Source organism: Pteropus medius, unplaced genomic scaffold, assembly GCF_902729225.1.
Source record: "Pteropus medius unplaced genomic scaffold, Ma_sr-lr_union100, whole genome shotgun sequence".
NCBI classification, from domain to species: domain Eukaryota; kingdom Metazoa; phylum Chordata; class Mammalia; order Chiroptera; family Pteropodidae; genus Pteropus; species Pteropus medius.
Genome location: NW_024353517.1, coordinates 8663656 through 8682782, shown reverse-complemented (window position 1 = coordinate 8682782; position 19127 = coordinate 8663656). Strand labels below are relative to the sequence as shown.

Genomic DNA, 19127 nt, shown 5'->3' with positions numbered 1-19127 from the left:
TTCATTGTACAGAAATTTCTACTGCTACTCAGAGAATACCTAGAATGGAGAATTCATAAATCCAGGCTTTGCTTCAGTGACTGGAAGGTGTCCAAGACATTTGAAAATACAGTTCTCTTATACGTGTTTTGAGAGCTAAGATGACTCAGTTCCATTTGCAAAGTGAAGCATTTTCCACTGAGTCCACGAGATGGCACTCTCCTACTATTCCTGGCCTCCCAGGCCTAGCAGGCAGGCTTGTTGTGTCTGGAAGCGGAGAGAATCTGGGGAGATCCTGTCAGCGTTATGGAATAGGCTTGTGTGAATTATTCTTAGAACATTAGCAATGACAATATACTCTGCTCTTTTCCCACTTGTTCCAGTCTTGTCTAAATGCTGAAGGTCACATTACCCTGTTCCAGAAACAATGTTAGAATCAATTGGCTAAATAAAGAACACAAAAACAACCTCACACAGAGACAAGAGGGTAAAAGACAAAAGAAAAAAATAAGGCAAAAAAAAAAGATAATAATGAGTTTTGAGAGTAAAAACACATAATCTTTCAAATAAACACACTGAATGAGAAATATTGGGAAGTGAGGAGAGAGGAGGGAAGTGTGGCCTATGAGAAATTCAGAATCAAAGAAATTGAACTCAAATCATTTTGCCCTTTTTCCAAGGTCAACTCTCAAGGGCAGATTGGACAGCCCTGGAGGGAATGTGGGCCTTGGCATGCTGGTCCAAGTTCTAGGGCTTGGCTAAAGAACTCAGGGCAGCCTGATGTTTGGTCATTTTTCTATTTCTTTCCTTTAATCAACTTGTTAAAGTTCATGCAAATGTTTATGATTCAGTAAAACCTCGTTACTTTGTAAAACATTACGGGGACTTCTGGAACTTTGTGAATTCATTGTCCCTGAGTTTGAGGATAGATCTGTGAGTTCCTGGATGAGCCTGATGCCTGGCACTGTGCCAGCACCATGCCCATCAGCACCAGTGCTTCTCAGCTGTTATGTTTGAAACCTCTCATTGCCACCTGCCCTTCTTGCTGCTCTCCTAACTTCTGTAAGCTACAGAGTCTTGCACATAGGTCATGGAGCATCATTTGACCATTAGGAGAAGTTTTCATCCAGACTTATTTTATGTGAAGGAAATGTCTTAACTATGAGAATGAAGGGCAAAGCAAAGTCCACACCAAAATGCAGATTTTGCTAAGCTAGAGATGATTTTTAAAGCTTCTAAAGAATATTGAGATAAATTTTGAACTCAGGTCCTAAACAAAATGCTATTTGAAATGAAATATTAAGTCAAAATAAAATTATTACCTATATATCCTAAAGCAGAAGCTGATTATGTCACACCTCCTTTTCAAAATCTTCAAAAGCCTGAAAGATAAAGTTAGATACTAAGCTTAGTATTCAATGTTCTCCATCAACCTTTCCAGCCTCATTTCTTACTGATGTCCTATAATACTTCAAGCTATTTCTGCTTTGATAAAATCTCATACAGTATCATCTACATTTTCTGAAGATTTTTATATCAAAGAAACAAAGAATATTCCATTCTATCACATTCCGGTGTTGACCGAAATCTGGATTTAGGAGCTGCAGTGAAAGAACTGCACAGAGCAAAGAAAACCTCTCTTAAGGTTGCTCCTTAATAGTTATAATGTTTGCACATGGTACAAAGAGGATGAATATCATTACAAATGTCTGAATTTCTCTGTAACAGGTCTTAGCTAAAACTCAATCTTCCCAAATAAAACTCATTCAGCTCAATAGTAGACCCTGTTAGTAATGGAAAGCATGTGGTTTCTGTTTTTTCTATCTGGTAATAATAATAATGGGTTATTTAGTTAGAGCTCATCTCAATTACCTGGCAGCATTATTCTAGTACCAGTATTTTGGCATCACTCAATGTCACTCTAATTTTTTCTATGTGATATACAGTAGATGAAAATTAGGCTTCTAAAATATATGGATAATTAGTGGGATTAAGTTAAGTCAGCAGCAAAGACAGTTTTTTTGTTGTCTTTCTTTCTTAGGAAAAAGCGGGTTGTATTGAGTCAATCGAACCTAGAGCATAAAATTCTGGGACAATTTGAACCTTTGAACTACGAACATGGAAAATCTCTAATTGTTGCAGAGGGACTCAGAGTTGCTCACCTGGAAACCCAGGCCAATCTTTGTGAGGCAATTGGAATCTGCCTGTTCCTGCCCCAAAAGGTCCTGCCTTTAGAATCAATGAGGACTCACTTGTTACACAATCACGTCTCCTAAAGTGGAATTTCTCTTGCTATCCCTTGCACAGACAGAAAAAATAATACAGAATGGATCTAAGGGATAAATCTAAGTGCTGTCATTTCCTGTTGGAAGAGGTCTTTTCACACTGGAAATGAACAATGCTCTTAGTTTATTGTCCCTCTCTTCATTTTTAGGATATAATTGAGTATAGCTCTTCTCTCTGTGGCTCCCCAGCTCTGGGGCTATAACGCTAGGGTATCAGAAAAAAATGTACAGCGTCACTGAGAGAAGTTTCATAGGGGAAGAACCCGAGGCACAAAAGCGAGGCACAGAAGAGAAGAGACTGGCCTAGGATCAAGGAGTGAGTCAGTGGCTAAACTGAGGTTAGGATCCCGTCTTCCTGACTACCTAATTAATACCCTTTCTACTCACTCCAAGGTCAACTCTTCCGTGAGCTTCATTCATTCAGATATTTTACTCATGCCTTTATTTGTTCAACACTTACTCGAGAAAGATAAGGAAAGCCGTTATGGCTTCTGTGATACATGCTTATGCTTTAAGGTCCAGGATCCCATTGAACTGAATCTTCAGAGATTACTAACAGAGGCAACTGAAGCCCAGGGAAGTGAAATAGTTTGCCCACTCTTGCTTGCTAGTTAAGTGATGATACTGGCATTATTATTCAAATCCCCAAATATGATTGTCTTTTTATTATGCCAGATACCATTATACCCTTACCAATTCTCAAAGCAGTGTCAGAAATTGAGAAATGTATGCTATCTATTGTATCTGGATTAAAGTATTTTATCCTAGAGCATTTTCTGCACTGCCTTAGAAATGTAAGATGTGGTTCCTATCATTAGTGAGCTTGCACTTAATTTGGAAAGAAATGCTATATGCATTAAAAATAAGTAAGTCAAAGGTCATTAGCAAATTCGTATAATATTTTAGGGGATGGAGAAATTTTATCAGCCTCATGATGGATGCTCATAAGGACTGATGAGTTAGATTGTGTGGCTGGAGAGAAAGGCGTCATTTGTTTTATTTTCAATTTGTTGAGTGATTAACATGTATTGGAAGAGTAAATAGAGTTGGATTTTCAAATGTGGCAGATGTTTGAACTCCTCCTACCATCTGCCAAACAAGATTTAAAGAAATGCTTTTCTATATCTTTTTGCCCTCTTTCTTTTTAATTTATAGAGATTCCAGAAGAGAAATTTTAAAAGATGCTTAAAAGCTAGAGGGGAAAAAAAGAGGGTTAGCAAAGGAAAATTTTGAAGCTAAACACATCAGAATTCAAACCTGTGATCTTATTTCTCTGTGTCCGTTGGCAGTATTGCCATGTTCAATGAATGGTACTCAGACTATCCTGTTATTCTAGAAACCTAGAGATTATTTCGACTCATTTTGTTGCTCCTACACCATACTCTGTCTGACTAATCATGAATTGCTTCACTGCCATCCTTTTAATCTTATTTCTTTCACCCGGGCTGTTGGAAACACTCCCAATCAGTCCACCCTGGTACTAAATATCCCCTCCATTTGATGTTTACCCAGATTGCCGTCACGGTGACTTCTCAAAATGCATGTCTCCCCGCCCCCTCATTTCATCCCACCAACTCCTTAAACCTTTCAATAGATTTGAAATAGGCAATTATTTTCCCAGTAGTCTACAAAGACAACTTTTTTTCTTAAACAAAAATTCATCTTATTCTTCACACTCTCACATGACAGAGTCTTCCTACATAGAGTTCCCCTTACCTGCAAAAGTATTTACTTAGGTACCTCCATCCTCAGCCCTTGGACTTCAGCTCAACATTGATGTCTTCAGTAAAGACATTCCTGACTGCCCTCTCCTGGTATTATAGTCCCACTCAACACATATCTCTCCTTCACAGATACAAGTTCACATTTAACTTATGTGGTTATTTGATTGCCATCTTTCTCTCCCACCACTAGACTCTGAGCTCAGTTGAGGCAAGATCTGGTTTGGCTCACCATTGTATCCATATGCACACGTGATGCCCAACACATTGAAGGAAATCTCTAAATATTTGTCAAGTGAATGAACCAAGAAAAATGGGAATATTTTGATTTTAGAAAGGGAAGATTAACATGTGGCTTAAAAGGTATCTTTATGGGAAGCTACATTACAAACACTGAAAAAAGTTTGAAGTTCTTTTCAGCTCTACTGAGAATGGGTAAAAGAGCTCTACATTGTGCAAGACATAAAGACATATTGGAGTAAATTGCCAGTAGAGACTCTAAAACCTATATAAAGGATATTGATAGTGGCAGAATGTGTGTAAAGAGAGAACAAAGGCTGAATCAATGGACCCCTGAAGGGACTATTTTAGAAAACAAAGTTACTAATTCAATAAAAAGCTTCAGGCAATTTTACATTCCTGCTTGTCTTAGACCTCAAGTCTGAATCTGATTGCCTTTTACAATTATACATAAGAATGTGATGAAGGCAGACGATCCCTTGTGTCTTGGATGATGCTCAAAGACTCACTGCAAGGAACAATCACACTTGTGACTAGATTCACACACTTACTGTCGCAGTTCAAGAGAAAGTGGCCCAGGAGGGTTGCCCACACTTTGTGACTCTGAGGCTGAAACTTTCTTATTTTAGATTTAGCCCTGCAAGATTCTTCTCTCAGGCCAACCCTATTCCTCTGAGAACAGAGGGCTTTATAAAGCTAGAGAGGCCTGCTGGCCCAAATTGCTCTGAAATGTCACAGTACATGCAGACTGACACTCTTGGTGACACTTTAAATGCCACTGTGATGATAGACTGGTCAAGCATGAGCTTCTTTTACTGGAATTCCGATAAGTTGTCTATCTTTAATATGAATGTTCCCCTCCTTAGCGATCTCTATCTGGTGATAGCAGCAAACCTGTTCTCTCCTCTGGGTACTCTGCTTTGGCTTTTACCCTTTTGAGACTATGATCTCACTGCCCTGTCATAGGGAAAGAAAAAGATGAGAATCCCCAGTTCTGCCTCTTGTCCGTTAAGGAGAGCCAGATCTATTCTCTTGTTTTCCTGAGGATGTCTTCTTATAAATTAACTGTGTAAGTTTTCTGGGAGGCTTAAAATAAGCCCTTTGTGACACTTTTTGCCTTCTGAAATACACTTAACAAATGATAAGTGCAAGCCTCAGGTTGCGGATAGGCAGACAAACAAGACATACTCATAGCCTTCAATGATCTTAACATCTGGAAAGAGGTGAAATCATGAACCATTATTATAATGTTAGAGGAATCATGGACCATTATTATAGTGTTAGAAAGCACAAGGCTAAAATTATATCCAGTTAGAATTAGAGATGCTTTCATAGTACATTTGAGATTGTTTGTTGGTTGGTTGTTTTTTTAATGTTAAGAGCACGCCAGTGGGTGAAAATGAATAAAATATTATCCTCCAGCGTGAGGTGCCTAAGGGATAACCTGGAAAGTATGTCCAGAGGCAGTTGGAAACAAGAGACTAAATCTAAGGATAATGGTAGGTGCTTGAGAAAAAATATTGCATTCATCACTAGAGAAAGTATTTTTTTAGTCAATTGATGTGATATGACTTCCACAGGAGAACAGAATTTAGAGAGTACATTTATTCAATGAAAAAAAAAAAGGAGAGACAGGTAATGGAGCTGAACAGGAGAGTGGCAGAGAGTAGGAGGCAGTGCCTGAAGCTCAAAGAAGCTGGAGATTTTAAGTAGAGATGTTATTCAGTAATGTTTCCAGATTATAGGAGGCTGAAGTAAATTTGGAATGGGGGTTACTAGCCAATATTCCCCCATTCTTATAAACTTCATTGGCTTTTTATTAAAACTGCCTCAAGGACAACTTGCCCTTTTTAAAGTAGCATATTTCTCTCATCACCTAGTATGTCATGGATGACTTTTAATAACAACAATGGTATTTCTGTTTTCCTAATTGAGACTGGGATTGTCAGTGTTTTATTGTAATCTTTGCAGCTCTATTAGCCTCTTCCTCTAGTCACTAGCCTCCTTAATAACTACTATTTCCTCCTTCCTTTCCCAGAGAGTTCTTCCTCCTTCCCTCTGCTTACTTAATTGTGACCCTTTTTCTCAGCATCTCTTGCTGCAAGGACCTGCTAATGAATCTGAGATGTATGCTACAAAGATGCAATTCAGATTATATCACTCTCATTCTTAAAAACCTCCACAGCTTCGCATTTTTAAAGAGAAAAGCCTGAGCATCCTGCCATATCATGGAGTGAGTACTCGAGGAATGTGTTTTGAATAAATAAGTTAACAAATTAACCATTGTGTCCTTCAGCACCTACCCAGTTCATGGTGTGTCCCCATCCTTGTGTTCTCCAGCACCCAATACAGTGTCAGGGTCACAGCACCTTGTATGTAGTCAGTGATAAAAAATTATGGGCTTCATTTTAGTCTTCTCTGGGAGATGTCATCCTAAGCATAATGTTACCTAGAAGTTTGAACCTATAGAGAAAGAAATCATTAATTGGGCAGGGTGCTTAGAAACAGACGCAAACTTAAAAGTGTCTTATAAGGGCAGTGATTTGGGGAAAGTAACGTTATCTAAGCTAACCCAGTGACTCAGCCTAACCTGGCTATACATTAGTATGCCTGAGGAGCTTCTTAACCCTACCAATGTCAGAGCCTCGTCTCAGGCTAATTAGCTCAGTTTATAATCATGCCTTTTAACAGGGATTCTTCAAGTTTGGGCCCCACCGCAGTAACATTAGCATCACCTCTGACCTCATTAGAACTACAGACTCTCGGCCCCGCCCCACATCTTCTGAATGGGAAGTCCAGAAGCGAGGCCTAGCAATCTGTTTTAATAGGACTTCCAGGTGATTCTGATGTGTGAAAGTCTGAGAGCCATTGATTTTCAGCACAAAACTCTGACTCAATCTCACTGTATTCCAAGGAGCAAAGCTAGACACAGAAGAAGATATTTCTCTCCGGCACCTCACTACAACATCTTGGGCCAGGGGCTTCTACCCCATATCAGTTTACGTTGGATTACCACCTAGAATGATAGTGTGCTTCTTGAAGGTGGAACTATGACAATGTTATCCTGGGGTCATGCTCTTCTCTTTCCCTCAGTACCCCAGCACTCAGCACCGGGCCTGGCATGGAGTAGGTGATCAGTAAGGGTGAGAAAAAAACTTTGAGGATTACTTGGGCCAACTGAAAGAAGTAGATGCATTAGTTGTAGTGTGCTGTTTTCCTTAAGTTATATTGTTTTTAAAATACTCTTTAAAATAAATATTCTTTTTATAAACACCAGGGAATTATGAAACTCAGTCAAGCAAATGTTATTTATCATTCGTGGTTCTGAACTCATGACGAAGAGGTTTAGCTTGGTAGCACATTGAACAGAACAAGGAGAAGGATTGCTTATTTTGATTAATGCTTGGTACATGTCCGCAGCAAAAGCCATTGCTTATTTCACTCTTCAGAGTATCTTGCCTTTTAAAAAGCAGAATTTCTGAGATGTAAAGACCTAAAGAAGTAACTAGGTAAGCTTCTTTCCTTTATAGACAAGGAAAAGAAGGCTCAGAGGCTCACACACAGTCCCCTAACTGAGCAATGTTGTTCCGCGACCAGAACTTGATTTTCCGGTACTTCATCTGTCACACCAAAATGATGTTCTGACTTCTTCAAACTTGCAAGTGGAGGAGACCCCTGAGCCTGGGGATTAAAACAGTGAGAAACTCTGGGAGTAGGGAGCCAGAGAGCCAGGGTTCTCTCGAAGACTTCTACTAAGATTTCCTGTCTCTTGTAGGTGACTTTCAATTTCAGAATTGAAATCCTTACTGTTTTTCCTTTAAAAAGAATTAAAAATTTATTCTTCATTTAGCATTCAAAGAAATCAAGCTATTTTTTAAAAACTGCTATTACTCTAAATGAGAAAGAGAGATCTGAGATAATTCCAGGATATCGCGCACCCTTCCCCCTCCCCGCCCCCACCTCATAGCTTTGAATGTTTTCTCTTCTGATGCTTTCAGTTGGCGGTTTAAAGATAAAAGCATAGATTATAGAACTTTGAAACAGCTATAGAATTCCTTATCCCATTGAGGAGACTGAGACCAAGAGAGGAATAGGAGTTATCTGAAATGTTATAGGTAGAGTAATTGTGGGAATGAGACATAGAGCCATTTCTCCTAATTTTTTCTTCAGAGTTCTTTGGACTCTTCAGTGGCTAAGGTATCACCACTGGGAGACTTGTTCACAGATATGACAAGCAATTGGATTAAAGAGTGCTTCTGTCTCACTAAAAGGAAAGAGTTAGTTTATCATTCTGAGTTAGTTTATCCTCCTACTTTTGACATCCTGATAATGGAGGTTTTAACTAGCATATTCTGGTCTGGGGGAAAAAGCCTTGAGATGGGCTTTCCAGTTACTGCTGAGTAACAATAATTTTGGGGGCAACACTGACTGCTGTTCATGGTCTCTAAAATCAGCTCAACAACTCATTCTTTATTCCTTTGGACTACAGTTGTAATCAAGTAGAACAAAATAAGAACTCAAAAAAAGTCAACTCCACATTAAGATCGAATCCCAGAAGACTTGCTTCCTTTGCTGCCAAACACGCACATGCATACATATGCACACCTGCGTGGGTACATGCACATGTACACATGCAAACACATGCATGGTCACAGCCTTCCTCCTGTGCCAGGCAGTACATGTAGCATGCTGGGGAGGAGTGTGAAAACTGGGTTCAGGCTGCCCAGATTCAATTCCACTTCCACCCTCTACTAGCTATGAGACTTTGGGAAGTTATTTAATCTTCCCATGCCTTATCTTCCTCCTTCCACGGAAAGCTTCATTTGTCTCACATTTTTCAAGGTAAAGCTGATGTCCTCTACTTTCACTGATCAGAAGCTAATCGAGCTTCAGCTTCATAGGTGTTTTTGTAAATTTGCAAAAGGAAGATGTTTTGACTATGCTTGGTTAGGGTTGGTAGTGTTTCCCTCTCAGTCACCTCCTTTACTTCTCTTTTCCTGTTGAATGACAGTGATGTTGCCATTGTCATTTTGGGGATTTGGTTAAGAGGAAGTTAAGTTGGGGATACATTTAATTTCAGTTCAGTAGATTATCATTATGTTTACAGTCTCTTCCGAGTAAATCATTGTCAGGAGCACTCCAGTTGCCCATTCTGCAGACTTGGCGTCATGACACAAAAGTCCAGAAGTTGTATAATGAACTTACCTGCTGCAGAGGTGAAATGTACAGAAGTTAGTCTGTGGAAAATTCTTCTAAATTTTATAGCTCGTATGTGATAGAAATTGTTTGTCTTTAAATTAAATTTGACAATAATCCTAACTATTTATATGACATTAACAATAATGAATGGCAAATCTGAATTAAACATTTGTTAACTTTTAATAATTAGAAATAAGTAAACCAATCAAATTAAAGACAAGATTGAGTCATATATTTTCTCTACAGAAAATATGGCAAAGTTGTTAGATGAAGAGACAATGAAAGCATATACAGACAAAAATTTTAAGAAATAACTATTAAAGTTGTGTCTGGATGTTGAAATGTTTATGTATTTGTAATTTTTAAAAAAATGTAATTTGGTCTGATTTATTTTTTATTTTAAATTAATATTTACCTGGTAAGTAATTTTGTATTGGCTCCAAATTGCATAAATTCAGGCTACGCAAAAGCTGGCTATGTTCCTATAACTGACTATCTGCAAGAGATTGAGGAAGATATTTCTGGGCCTCATTATTTCCATGTATACAATGAAAATAGGACAAGATTACTCCTAAGCATTTCTAAGGGATCCTTCTTACTCTGAAGTTGTGTGATTCTGTTTTCTCTTCACATGACAGGTTGTCCTGGAAAATAATATAAGAATGATGAATCAATGCCTTTTCTAGGAATTCCTTGAGTAGAACATATGGGGAGCTTGATGACAGCGGGATTCTCCAGTGTTTGGTGATCTAAAGGGTACCATTCCTGAGAATCGGGTGGGTGATCAGAGTATTTCTAAAATGATTTGATATCTTTAGGAATTTAAAAAATCCTACAGACCACTCAGCTCATTTTATTTAGGGAAGGTATGTTAGTTTTCTCATGTTGCATAACAAATCATAATACACTTATTGGTTAAAACAATATATGCTTATTATGTTTTTGTGGGTCAGGAATCTTGCCTTGGCTTAGCTGGGTTCTCTGCTCAGGGCTTCATAAGGCTGTAGTCACTGCATCTGTGGTTCTCTTCCAGAGTTATTCAGATTCTTGTCAGAATTCAGTTCCTTGAGGTTGTAGGACTGAGGCTTCATTTTCTGCTGGCTGCCAGCCAAGACCACTCTTCTGTGCTCTGGGCTGCCCTCAGGATCCTATGATGTGGCCATCTCCATAGGCAGTTCACAGTATGGCAGTTGCTTCCTCAAGACCAACAGGTGGTTCTCCTTCTCCTGCTAAGGAGGAATGCAGTGGTCCCCAAACTTTCTGGTACCAGGGACTGGTGCACCTATAAGGATCTAATGCCTGATGATCTGAGGTGGAGCTGAGGCAGTGATACTAGTGCTCGGGAGCGGCTGCAAATATAGATGGAGCTTTCTTAGCTCACCTGCCGCTCACATCCTGCTGTGCGGCTGGGTGCCTAACAGGCCATGGGCATGGGGTTAGGGTCCGCTGTTATATAGCATAACCTAATCCAGGGAGTGACTATTCCATCATATTCAAAGTCCCACTCATGCTCAAGTGGAGTGGATTATACATAGAGGACGGGTGGAGCCATCTTAGAATTCTGTCTACCACAGAAAGACAAGGGCATATTTTTTTGTGCACCAACAATGTACTACTCTATGTTCTTTTAATTCTCAGAATAATTCTGTGAGACAGGTATGGTTATCTCATTTTTCATAATAAAGATATTAAAACTTGAGAAATCAAGTAATTTGCCCTGACTCAAAGAGGTAGAGTGTGGATTTGAATCCAAGTCTATTTGACTTAAAAGTCTGAGGTCTTTGCAACATACCCATGACCTCAGGAATTGACTGCCTGTCTGCACAGAAGGGCATTTTATGGCCTCTGAGCACATCAGCTCACGTGGAATATAGTTATTTTGTGATGTGTCCTGCCTCTCTTAGGGGCCAGAGCTTCATAAATATAAGATGTGTGTATTAATTAATTAATGCAGCATATAATGCACAGTTTAAATGTTAAGCACCTCACCACCACCTTCCCAGAGTTTTAAGTTGTCCGACTTTTGATTTTCAGTTTAATTTAGCAGATATTTCTTGAGCCTTCTATGTGAAAAGCAGTAGGGGAAATAAAAGCTAATCAGGAACATTGTAGACAATCATTTTTATAAAAATCATCATGGCAGAGGGCGCAGAGCACTAAAGACAGTCTGGAGACATGTGCTCAAGTGCCTTCATTCACCAATCACTTCAGTTTTCTAACCTTCAGTTTCTCCTGTCTGTAAAATTTGTCTCGGAAGGACACTCGTGAGGCTCAAATGAAATGAGATTTACGAGACAACATATTATAAACTGTAAATGATTACAACCCAGGTTTTCTAGGCTATCCCATATATTGTATTCAAGGTACTGTAGAAGTACAAGGAAAGTAATGATTCTCCTTGACTGGGAGATTTGGGAGGTTCTTGTTGAGGTTGAATTGAGGTTGGGCCTCATTTTCATACCTGAAGACCCTTTACAGAAAGTAGGGCTTAGATAGGGTGGAGGAAATGCTTGCCATTTAATTAACAATATCAAGGGAAATATCTCTGGATATTGAGTCATTTTCACTGTACTGCAAACCTGTGTTTCATATGCATCCATGATTCATTTAATAACTTAAAATTCATCAGGTGCCTTGCTGTAATTATGGTGATAATCACTTAAGTGACTTGCGATTTGGGACCTCCCCCTCAACATTTCCAAGAAGTTTTTAAATTTCCACGCTCATGTTATTTTTCAAAGTAGATTTTAAAATCATTTACTTTTAAATATCTTGTCTACTAAAAGAAACAAACAAAATGTCTTTCCTTTTGAATAACACAAATGATGATAGAACCTATATCCATGCAAGTTAGCGAATGTATTAATGTATGAGCAAAATAAAAGAAACAAGCAAACAAATAAGACCCAGAATTGGCTTCATTTTCTTTTGTTTAAGCAGGGAGAGTTAAAGCACACTATTAGAGATTTTAGGTATATTTCATTATATGTATATTATTGTAATGTGAACATTTATATATACAGGTATATCTCTATCTCTGTCTGTCTACACACACACACACACACACACGTGTTTTTTTTCCTCCCTAGAGGTATTAGGAAAGACTTCTTGGAGGTAGTGGGTTTTGGAAAAAGTGAGTAGTGTGATCTGAATGGGCAGAAAGGAAGGAGAGGCTGTCCAGGGAGGAGGGACTAACATAAGCAAGGTTATGCATTAGCGGGAGGATGCTGTCTGGCAAGGAGGAAAGGATAATGGGGCATTCCTGAACAAAGGATTGTGGACAAAAGATGGTTCAGAGCTTTATAGGTTAAAGCTCTTCATCCATCATCTCATAACAACCTTAGCAGGATAGCAGGGGACATGTTCTTGTTCCCCGTTAACAGGTAAGGCAACACATGATAATTAGGGTGATGGTAACTTGCCACATGAAGAAGGGTTCTTTACTCTTCTGGTTCTTTGCCCTTTTTACATCTCATTGTTCTGATTGTGGAAAGCTGGATGTTATCCAGAAGGAAATTATATTTTTTTGAGTGCAAAAGTGGTGTGACAAAAACAGGATTTTAGGAATATTGCCTAATAGAGAAGGAAGTCTGGTAAAAAGAATGTAAATGCCACAAGGATAGGGCTACTCACTTTTGTTCACAGCTTTATTCTTGGTGCCTAATGTGCTGCTTGTCTTGAGGTGGTCAGAAAATATGTGTTGAATAAATGAGTCAATAAAATGTAAGAGATAGAGTTAAGGTGGTCCAACAGGAATCCATTGTAATAATGAAAATGTATTTTCTGGTGGTGACATTGATCTTTGCAGCATCCTACTGTGGATTCCTAAGAATTAAACTTTTTTGCTGATATTTTTTACCTCTAACAATACGTCTTCACTTTCTGATACCTCATAAAGATGGGAATCTTGACCCTCTATTCATTAATACTATTGCTTGTCATATTTTGATTAGAATGGACATTCTTAAAATGCCATGAAAAAATGCACAAAAGAGGTAAGTATTTTAACTGAAATTCAAACAATTAATATTGAGTAATTTACTCAGTATTTCCACTGATATGGACCACATGGCATCCCTCTCACAAACCAGTCACTTCCATGCTCATTTGTTCATAAGCTTTTTTGGTTGTAACCCATTCTCCACTTCCACACTATTATCTGTTCATTAAAGTCTTATTTCTTCATTAAAAACAACGTTTTTTGGAAAGGAGTTTCTGGTTATAATTTTAAAATGTTTTCATTAGGAAAATATAAAGCACATCTAAATATTTCATAAATTTACCAAATAGAGATAAGGACTGTGATATATGCTGTTTGTACATTTATTCTTTATATATTTATGTTTGTATTTCCTACATATACATACATAAAACACATATATTTCCTATATGTAAATTCAAATACAAATGCTCAAAAGTAGATATGTATGTGCAATATGCAATATAAAATAAAATTGAGATCATATGGAAAATTTTGCATTCTACATTTTCTCTTAACTATATTTTATTTCTTTATTTGATTTGATAATGTAGTTTTTAAAGATTGCTCCATGTTTCATTGTATATATGGCAAACTTTTTAACTTATACTTTTATTTATATTTTTTTATTTTCATTTTTTAGGTGAGGCAATCCTTGGTTGACCTCACAGATTGCAAGGACCTTGTCAGCTTAAAATACTTTATTTTTTGTTTTTTTTTACACCTACAGCACCTGATTTTCCTAGATGGTCTCCTATCCAAGTATTAACCAGGCCTGACCCTGCTTAGCTTCCGAGATCAGATGGGATCAGGCTTGTTCAGGGTGGCATGGCTGTAGACTAACTTATACTTTTAATAAGATATTTATTTCAGTACCTTTTCGCAGCATCTCTGACATATTCGAAATTATCTTCTAAAATGATCAAACCTATCTTACCTCTTACCTACCATTGATGCCTAATTACACCTAGCTAATTCTGATCTTGCCTTTAGAAAACATGAGCTGTGTAGAGCTCGTTTTAAATTGTGTTTTTTAGAATGTGTCTTATTCTTTAAGGTCTGAATTTACTGTTCTCCCTTTCTCCATTTGAATCAAGATTCTCATAGCACTTTGAACAAGATCGTATTTGTTTGTTTTGCCTTGTACTACAATTATTTATTAAGTTCTTTTATCTCCATTAGACTTGCAACTACTTGAAGGCAAAGGTTCACATTCATTTTCATATCTCTGTTTGCACTTAGAGCAGGGCCTAGAGCAGAGTTGGTGTCAGTAAACACTGAAATTTGGTTGTGAAGTAAGTCCTCTGAAAAATGGGAACTAAGGGTAGAGGCCACAGTCAGGCAGACCTGATTTACCGACACTGCCCAGGTGAGTATTGATGGAATCCTGAATGAGGGGGTAGCAGTAGCAACAGAAAGGAGGCAATGAAGAGACATTGTGGGGATAACATTGAGCAGGTATGTCTGTGGGCATGTGTGTGTGTTCTGCTTGGGGTATGTGAAAGAGACGTGTGCTCCGTGTTCATTTTCAATGCGCAGGTGCAGGTTAATGCTGTTACCTGACAGCTGATGGGACGAGTTAGGCTGGTTTGACGTATTGAATTTAATGCCTCACCAACATTTCTAGATAATAAAAAGATTAGTCGAAGTTATATTTTATAATGATAATATATAAAATACATGTATGCAACTAATTTACAGCCTATATGAAGTCAAAAAATTTTAAAGTCATTTTTTAATGAGTTGAAATTAACTGGGACTCAGGGCTAACCTATTTAGAGGTGATAGAGATGTTAAAATTAAGAAAGGTATTTAAAACCAGAGTGCATTCAGTTGGGAGAGGCCAGATTGATTCTCTGAGGAACTGCTGAAGGAACTAAGAAATTTTGGTTAACAGAGACAAGAAGAAACAGAAAGGATAACATTGCTCTCTGGAAAAATCTGAAAGGCAGCCCTGTGAAAGAGGTGCTAGAATAATTCTGAGTCACCCAAATGGTGGAACTAGGGCTAAGGGAGATCCACTTTCTCAGTATTACAAGGACATATTTATAAGCCATAGCTGACCAAAGATGGAGAGGTCTTAGGCTGGTTGTGATGGTCCATCAGTGAGGATTTTCAAGGAATGCTTTTCATTTGCTGAGGAGTTGGACAGCGTGGCTTCCCAACCCCGGGTTCTGTGATTCTAGCAGATTTGTTTTCCTTTCAGCAGGTTTTGTATTTTGAACTGATTTGTCACTTTCCCTTGTCATTTTTGACTATAGGAGGTAGAATGGTGTATATACACCACTTTTTCATTTGTTTTCCAGACATAGTCACAATAGAAATATAGGAATAAAGTGGTATACACTTTTAAAATTGTCCTTCATACTTTTTCTTTTTAATGGAGCTTTACCATCAGGGAACCAAGCTATTTTGCTTCTCCCCTTTAGCTAAGATGTAATCAGCTCCTTTCTCTTTTGACTTTTAAGAAAATCAACCTGATACAAACCTTATATTGAAAAGTTTCCCCTACTACTCACTGCTTATAGGTGCTGCCAAGGTTTCTCTATCCAGACTCTTGATTTCTCTGTAAGTAGAAAGCTTATCTCTGAGTTTCATTGTGGGTGGTAAAGGCAGTATTTGCCTTTGTTAGAGTGATCCACGCAATTTCCTCATTCAGACCCCATTTGTGTTGGAGTCCTCAAGATAATGCATGTCATTGTCTATTCCTTCATTTCTCTGGCTTACAAGTTTTCTTCAAAATGATGTTTGGTGCTTGAGGAAAGGGGTTTGACTCCATTGTAGCTTAGGGCTAACAGGCAACATCAGGTATCTCCTGAAATAGAGAAGCATTCAGTGGAATTTAGAAATTGTTGATAATGTGCATAGACCCATCTGTATGAAAAACTCAAGCTTTCAGAAATTCGGATACTCAGACAAATATGTACACTGATATACTGGTTATAGTATAGTAGCAGGTTCTTGATTTGGCATCGATATAAATCTTGTCTTTCATTATCTGGACTCACTGAGACTCATCCAACACTGCCTTCCTCATATGTTTTCTATTAAAAAATAGAAGTTGGTGAAACACTTTCCTTCTTTTCCCCTTTCATTCAAAGCCAGATATGTTACCTTACACATAATGGGGCTAAATAAATAGAATACTTTCTAGTCAACTTGTACGTTACTTGTGTGTACGAGAGATATTTGTACAGTTACAATGTAGAGAGTGACAATCAAAAACTAAATGGCAGTGTTGGAGTTAACGTTGTTTCAGGCTTTTTTTTTTTTTTCAAGGAATATACAATTTTTTAAAATTTTAGTTGTGGTAAAAAAAACACGTAACAAACTTACCATCTTTACAGTTTTTAAGCATTTAATTCAGTTGTGCTGTTTTCACATTGCTATGCATCGGATCTCCAGAACTTTTTTCAGTTGCAAAACTGAAACTCTAAACCCACTGAACAACTCCCCATTTCCCCTTCCCCCTTGCCCCTGGAAAGCACCCCTCTACTTTTCTGTTTCTATGAATTTGACTACTCTAGGTGCCTCGTATGAGAAGAATCATAGTTTTTTTGTTTTATTTTTAATGACTAGCTCGTTTCACTTGGTATAATATCCTTAAAGTTCACTTGTGTTGTACCATGTTTCAGAATTTCCTTCCCTTTTAAGGCTGAAAAATGTTTAATTGTAGGTGTACCTCATTTTGTTCATCCATTTGTCCATTGATGGACATTTGGTTTGTTTTTACCTTTTGGCTATTGTTAGTAATGCTGCCATGAATATAAGTGTGCAAAAGAAAGCCCAATTCTTAAAGTAATTTTAATTCCTCTAAAAAAGAGCTTATCTTAAAAGTGTTAGTACTATTTAATGAAAATGGCATAGTGGCAGCAGAGAGAATAATTTTGTTGCTATTGAAATCCCACTATGTGTGACTTTGAAGGAGGCATCTGGAATATCTCTAGCTAGGTATATTTGTTTTATTGTTTACTTGTTGCAGAGAATATCCTAAGTGCCTTTCACCTCATTTCATTTTCTTGATAGTATTTTCTGACATAACACACCGACAGTATTTTTTCAGAATGACATTAACTGATATCCTCTTAAATGCATAAATATTCTTATCAATCTTAACTCATTTGTCAAGATCCACAAACAACAAAGTGTAGTCCAACCCTCAGTGATAGTAATATAGATTATGTTTCAAACCAGCACAAATCAACGTGGACCAGCTTTTCTTTTTTCTTATTTTTGTGGTATCTCTAATTGAAGTACACCTGGCCTTTGGGGTAAAGTGCAGGCACATGGTTCTAGAGAAGTAATAGATATAAAAAATGGGGAGATTTCATAACTTTTAAAGATCCAGCTATTAATACTCATCTTTATCTAAAGGAGAAGGAGAAGGAGCACAAGAAGGAAGCAAAAGGAGATGAAGAAAAGAGAGTTAAGAGAAGAAAGCATTGTTCCTTTCAATCTATTTCTTTTTCCAAGATACTGTACTGTAGAGGATCAGCTCCTTCCCCCACCTCCATAACAATTTAGTCTCTTTTTAAGTTATCCCTCTCAAGCCTGTTTTGAAGGTGTTATTGTGTTTTATGATGTTAGGTGATTAGTTTGTGGGGGCTGTTGTAGATAAGAGTCAAGTTTCTTAGACTTCATGAAGAGGTGAGCCCATGCCAGCTTCTCCCTTCTCTTTCGGTTAACTTGGATATTTCAATTCAATATCAATATCAATTTGTGAAGTTTTTTTTGTTTTTTGTTTTTGTTTTTTTTTAGATGTTATGCTAAGTGTTTGCAGGTGGATAAGGTAAACATAGTTCCTACTGAAAAGGAACTCAGTCTAGTTGGGAAAACCGGCATTTATCAGAGTAGAAATAAAAGTGTGTAAGAGTGATCCAGTGGGCTCGAAGGAGGATTAATAAACTAGCTGAGAGAACCAGTGAAGGTATCAGGAGGAGGTGACATCTGAATTGGGACAAACATAAGAGAGGTAATTCGTGGCAGAAGGATTATCACCTGAGAGAATCATGGAGGTATCAAGGTATATGAAGTATTTACGGAACAGCTGCAGATTCTTTATCTAAAGTTAAGGCGCTGGAATAATTGATTCCTGAAATCTCTTCTTATTCTTCTTGTGACTCTGTAAAATATACAAATATTAGCTAACATTTTCTTCTCTCACATTTTACTATTTCAGACTCAGACATTCCATAGGCTGGGGACGTGTGGGATTATGCCCAGATTTGGAGTTCCTTTCATAATATTCTGAAAGCACTACTTAATTATGAGAACAAAAGAGGAGAGTCACGGACAAGTTTTTGGTCTTTTCTATGTTGGTATCATCCCAAGTAGTGTTTTTCCACTTTTTTATTCCTAATACTATGAATATATGTATTTTTTAATTTTAAAAGGGAACTCTCTCTGAATTATTTGTTTGGCAACTCAGAAGTATAAAAATCAACATCATTATCAGAATGGTTGTTTTAAGTCATGATAATTTGTTCCTATTATTTTCACACATATGAACTTTTATTTCCCCTTCCCTCTTTCCTCCCTGCTTCCTTCCTTCCAACACATATTTGATTAGAATACCTGCTCTTAAATGAGGAAATTAGATTCTTTGCCTTCTAGGAAATCATAGTCTAGTAGAAGAGATAAGACATGACTAAGACGACATATTAATATAGTGCAAGTCAGGGAGCTGTCTTTGCTATGAGAAAGCCAGAAAGTACTCTCAGCATT

The 19127-nt window shown here is 37.7% G+C and overlaps 1 protein-coding gene and 1 pseudogene across 3 annotated transcripts in view; one reads left to right on the top strand and one right to left on the bottom strand.

Moving 5' to 3' along the window:
- FGF12 (fibroblast growth factor 12) overlaps positions 1-19127 on the top strand; it is a 479181-nt gene that overhangs the window by 211329 nt on the left and 248725 nt on the right. The gene's annotated exons all lie outside the window — the stretch shown is intronic.
- On the bottom strand, positions 14125-14243 carry LOC120593054 (uncharacterized; annotated as a pseudogene).